The sequence below is a fragment of the Vulpes vulpes genome, chromosome 11 (genome assembly GCF_048418805.1).
Source record: "Vulpes vulpes isolate BD-2025 chromosome 11, VulVul3, whole genome shotgun sequence".
NCBI lineage: Eukaryota > Metazoa > Chordata > Mammalia > Carnivora > Canidae > Vulpes > Vulpes vulpes.
Window position 1 is genome coordinate 68160323 of NC_132790.1, and position 6448 is coordinate 68166770.

General features: G+C 36.9%; 1 pseudogene; it reads left to right on the forward strand.

The window, feature by feature from the left end:
- The first annotated feature begins 224 nt into the window (after nt 1-224).
- Nucleotides 225-1772, forward strand: LOC112925626 (inosine-5'-monophosphate dehydrogenase 2 pseudogene; annotated as a pseudogene).
- The last annotated feature ends 4676 nt before the right edge of the window (nt 1773-6448 follow it).

Sequence of the window (6448 nt, forward strand, 5' to 3'; positions counted from 1 at the left end):
TCCCAGAGTAAGGAGAGAAAATGAGTGGGAAAAATCAGAGAGGGTGACTGATTTCTCTCTCACATATTTTTAGAATAGGAGATCTGCATAAATTAAGAAATTCTGCTCTGCAGCCAGGTCTTCAGCCACATGCAGCTTTGTCACACACTGGTCATGGCACACTACCTGATTAACAGGGGCACATCTATGTCCCAAATAGCAGGCTCATGGAACATTAGCTGTCCATGGGGACAGTTAAGTGTGGGGATGGCATCACCTACAATGACTTTCACATTCTCACTGGGTATGCTGACTCACTGCAGACCAGATGGACCTGACCTCTGCTCTGATAAGAAAGATCACTCTGGCTGCTCAGTCAGTAGAGCATGCAACTCTTGATCTTGGGGTTATGAGTTTAAGCCCTATGTTGGGTGTAGAGTTTACTTAAAAATAAAATAAAATTTTAAAAATACTTTAAAATTAAAACAAAAAGATCACTCTGAAGACCCCACTGGCTTCCTCAGCCATGGACACAGTCACAGAGGCTGGTCTGGCCTTAGTAAAGGCCCTTACAGGAGGTATTGGCTTCATCTATTACAACTGTATACCTGAATTCCAAAGCCAACAAAGTTCAGAAAGTAAAGAAATATGAGCAAGGATTCATCAAAGACCCTGTGTCCTCAGCGCTGAGGATTGAATGTGGGATGTGTTTGAAGCCAAAGCCCAGCATGGCATCTGTGGTATCCCAACCACAAGCACAGGCTTGTGGGCATACAGGCTGTATGGGCAGTTGATTTTCTCAAGGAGGAGGAGCACGACTGATTTTTGGAAGAGATCATGATGAAAGAGGAAGATTTGGTGGTAGCCCCTGCAGGCATCACATTGAAGGAAGCAAACTAAACTCTGCAGTGCAGCAAGAAGGGAAAGTTACCTGTTGTAAACAAAGACAATGAAATGGTAGACATCGTTGGCCAGACAGACCTGAAGAAAAAGCAGGATCACCTACTGGCCTTCAAAGATATGAAGAAGTAGCTGCTACATGGAGCAGCCACTGATACTCATGAAGATGACAAGTATCAGCTGACCTGCTAACCAATGAGGGTTAGTTTTGTGGACTTAGTTGTTTTGGATTCTTCCCAGGGAAACTCCATCTCCTAGATCAACAAGTACATCAAAAAGAAACACCTCAGTCTCCAAGTTATTAGAGAGGAATGTGGTCATGCCTCTCAGACCAAGAACCTCATTGATGTTGGCATAGATACTCTGCGGGTGGGCATGAGCAGTGGCTCCATCTGCATCATGCTGGAAGTGCTGGGCTGTAAATGGTCCCAAGCAATAGCAATGAACAAGTTGTTAGAATATGCATGGCACTTTGATGTTCCTGTCACTGCTGATGGAAGAATCCAAAATGTTGGCCATATCACCAGTGCCTTGGCCCTTGAGGCCCCCACAGTCATGATGGGCTCCCTGCTGGCTGCTACCACTAAAGCTCCTGGTGAGTACTTCTCCAATGGAATCTAGCTAAAGGAATATCATGGTATGGGCTTCTTTGTTGCCATGGACAAGCATCTTGGCCACTAGAACCAATATTTCAGTGAAGCTGACAAAATCATAGTGGCCTAGGGGATATCTGGGGCTGTCTAGGACAAGACTCCATCCACAGATTTTTCCTCCATCTGATCATTGGCATCTACCACTCCAGCCAGGACATTGATGCTAAGAGTTTGATCCAAGACCATGCCATGATGAATTCTGGGGAACTGAAGTTTGAGAAAATAACATCCTCAGTTTAGGTGAAGTGGTGTCCACAGCCTCCATTTGTATAAGGTGCTCTTCAGAAAAGGGATACAGCATACGTCCTGGATTTTCAATGAAAGTTTGGGGAAAAAAATACTATGTAGCTTTCTTTTTCTCTCAAAAAATATTTCAGAAATGTTTTTTTGTGTTTTTGTTTTGTTTTGTTTTGTTTTAGAGGTGGGAGGGTACAAAGAAAGAGAGAGGGAAACTTAAGAATGTTCTACATCCAGCATGGAGTCTGACTTGGGGCTCGATCTCACAATCCTGAGATCATGACCTGAGTCAAAACCAAGAGTCAGACACTTAAATGACTGAGCCACCCTGGTACCAAGGAATGTTTTAAATATTCATAGCTTTGAATTAAAACTTAGAAAATCTAGTTACAAAGCAGTATGCAAATTTTATTTCAATTTTCAAAACTGCTATGTATATAAAGACAGATTAAAATATATAAAAATATTAAAAGTGATCATCTCTGGACAGGAAGATAATGGATAATCTTTATTGCCTTTCTATTTTCTAAAACAAAGTTGTTATAAAACTATAGCAAATGTTTGCTTAAAATATTAACTGATTTAATGTAATTATGATTTTGTCAAATTACTTTTGCTGAATTTTTAATAGCATGCAGAATAAACAGAACAAGGAAAAAAACAACTCACATCCAATGAGTGCTTCAGAGAAATTTCTAAGGCAGGATTTTATCTGTCCATTGGAAAAACCCCAGTTTTATTGATTAAAAGCTTAGCCATTATTAGGCCTTTTCCCATTTCTGTTTTCCATTCTGGCTTAATTTATTACCTGTTACCAAGAATAAGATGTGGAAACATTAGAACTCTCTTGCGAACCACATATGGAATCTTGCTTAAGGATATCAAGTGAGGGGCAAGACAAGAAAAGAAACTCTTCTTGGACACATACTCTCCTAAGGCACTCTGTGAAATTTTGGCAGCATGAATTGAGATTACCCTAAATAACCTTTCTTTGAACAACTTGGAGTCGTCAGAATTCTTTAAAACCATACTTGTCAAGGTTCTTATTGATCAAAGACTTTCCTCCCCTTCAAAGCTACGTGGCTGCTATGAAGAAAATATTTCCAACAGACTTCAGCTAAGTGTACACAGAAGTATGTAAGGGTCAGGTAATGCCAGCCTAGCAAGTTCTGCAGCAGGTTTTAAATCTATGGAAATCAGAAAAGGTTTCTTCTTGTTGGTACAGTTAAGTAAAACTTTTGTTTTCTCTGCTTTTTGGTTGCAGTAGAAATTATATGCTTAGTTACTTCATAGAAGGTTTCAACTGGCCACATAACAATGAGTAAGATGACTAGTAAGGGAGAAATCTAATCTGCAAGGTGCAAAAATTTTTACCATAAAACACTTTTATATTTGATGAAACTAGCCAGATATACATCACCTGGATATAGTCACCTTCCACAGACACTTGGAAACTCTGACTTTCCCAGACTGGCCCCTTCATTATTCCCAATATCCTGAAGTTTTATTTCCTGTTTATGTTACTCGACAAAAATCCTGCAATTTTACTTATTTATTCTACTTGATCATAAATTGCCAAACTCTCTTTTTCAATGGAGTTGAGGATCAGAAAGCACCTACATATTTTTTTCTCTTCAACACAAATACACTTCTATGTCAGTACCCAGAGAATCTTCAAATAGTTTGCCAATGCTAAAAGAATAAATGAAAATGCACATGGGATTTCTAAAATTCATTTTTACTTCTGTTATATAAACAATGGATGCTCATTGTAGAAAGACTTGAACACACAGAAGCAAAACTGAATAGAGATACAATTCATATTTCCACTGTTTTGAAATAACCACTGTCAACATTTGATGTATGCCCTTTTAGATTTTCCCTCTATTTTATAGATAGAAAGCTAGACGTATTTATGCAAATATATAGTATCATAATCTGTTTTCTATTTCTTTAAAGTGTGCAAAAATGGTATAATGTGTGCACAATAGTATGACTGCAAAAATATGCCTATGCTATAATGTAATTCCACACTTAAATCTTAAAAGTCTGCTTAATATTCTATCATTTGATAGTATCACAACTAAACAATCCTTATTTTGGAGATAAAAGAGATTTTTAACTATTTTGTATTATAAGTATTATTATAAATAATATATTTTTCACTAAAAATGTCCTTGAATGAATATATTTATGAATATAATTTCTTTCTCAAAAGGCATGTACACTTTAAAGATTTTGTGATTTATTGACATATTGCCATCTAAACAAATGGTGCTATTTATGAGTGTATCATTTCTCCAAATCTTTCGCAATACTTAGTATTATCACTTCTAACTTTTAAATATCAGGGTATAAAAATAACTGAGTATTTTGAATTTCTTTAATTATGAGTGAAATTAAAATTTCTTCACATATTTGTCACATTCAACTGTATTTATTCTTTTGTGAACTGTCTTATGGGTATTTTTTTAATTGCGGGAAAATTTTTCATATTTAATTTTAAAAGGTAATTATATACTTAAGGTATTAATACCTTACTTTGCCATTCCTGAAGATAGTACTTTTCCCAGTACTCATTTATGTTGAATTTTATTCATGTTTTTAAATACAACTTTTTTTAAATTCTCAAATAACTAAACTAACTTGAAAAAGTTATAAAAATAAAATTATTCATAGAAGTATGATGCTGGATTATACCAAAGTCTAATTTGACCCTTTTCGCCCAAGCTGGACAAAATCCAACTCCACTCTGAAAGAGTTATATCTGGTCCTTTCCTAGGCAACTTAAAAAAAAAAAAAAAACTTTAATAAACATTTTTGACCCTAAGTCTCAGCATCTGTTATCAATAAGGTAAGACAGCTCAGAATATTTTTGTCTCATATTTCTTCAAAGAATTTTTCACAGTTGATGAATCTAGCTAACAGGTGGGTACATGTCATATTAACAATTGCAAATCTAGCTCCCAGTGTAAAACTGAGATGGTTTGCAGCAAGACATTGATTTGCAGGCATCTGACTAATGACAATGGCTTAGAATCATGTCTACTTTCTGTCAGAGACAGAAGTTCTTGAATATAGACATGAACAAAGTTAACTTTACATAAGACAACTTCTAACATTCTTAGATTCTTGGTGAATTAAGTGATTAATGTCATTTGGCCAGGATAGTGGCACACTCACTGCATTGTCCAGTCATTCATGCATGCTGCAATGTTCTGTAACATGAAACAGTTTTCTCTCATAGAATAGTACATGGTGCACACAACACCTGGGATCTCTGGTGCTTTTAAAAACGGTGTTCACAAAAGTATGTCTTGGCACCTCCTCTGTGATGACCACCAGCAAAAAGGAAAATAAGGCTAATGGTACACATGCTTAGAGAATTCCAATGGAACTTGCCTCTGTTTTATTTTTTGTGAGGGCACAAAAGGTATAAAACCTTTGGAGAATCCATTGAAAGCTATGAAGTCTCACTACTAAAATGTATCCGTACACATAGGGAAAATATTTTGTACATAATACGGGGAGGTACAGACTTCCAACTGAAGCCCACCTGTATGTCTGTAAAAGGGTCAGGACATTCTACTCCACAATGGTATGACTGCTAATACCTATTCAAGAGTCTGAGAGATAGCGTGAAAGATCAAGTCAGCAGGAGACCCCCCCCCCAGTCTGATTCTGAATGTTAGACTGTGATATGAATTGCATCACTCATGACTTTGCCAACAGAATGCCTTCCTGTGTCAAAAAACTTTTGAAGACCAGAATGGACAGCTGGTCCAATTATGTTGTTCCAGGAGAGTTGACCAAGCGCTTTGTGAATGCACCAGTGTATAATAAACAGCCTACCCTCTCTAAGATTATTTATCATTTCCATCACCCAGAGAGAAGCCAGTCTTCCTCCTAATGAAAGTGAGAAGTGTTTGTTCACACAGAGTGCATTCTTCATAAAGTATCAGTCTGGTCAGTGAGAAAACTGATTTGTCCTCGTTATGGATCACATATAGCCCCTGTCCCTTGTCCACTTATTCGCTTTCACTCTTGCTCCAGTTCTTAGCACCAATTATAATATATAGTATACACCTTGATGATAGCCAAAACTATAAAGGGTGGCTTCAAATGCACATTGTATTTGCTATTTCACTGAGATCCAGGAAAGACGATAAAATGTTAAGAAACAGTTATCCATGAGAATTGTAAAAAACATTATAGTGATCAGGTTGTAGGCTGAGACCGTGTCCCAGACAATCTGCATCTTTCCAATAGAAACTAAAACTCATCAGAAAAATTATGTAAATAACACACACACACACACACACACAAACACACACACATTTGCTGGCAATCTTTAACGTTCCCGGGCTTGGAGAAGCATCCCTACCTTTATCTTCACATAGGTCTCTCCCTGTATGCTTGTCTCTATGTCCAAGTTCCCCTTCTTATAAGGATCTCAGTTATATTGGATTAAGGTTGACCCTAATGACTTCATCATAATTTAACCAATTATATCTGCAAAGATCCTTTTTTCAAATAAAGTCATACTCTGAGGTACTTGATGTTGGGGCTGCAACATATGAATTTTGGAGAGATATAATTCAACCCTATACTCTTAGGAATATAATATATTATTAATACACACATACACAGACACACACATACAATGTCTTCATTAAGTT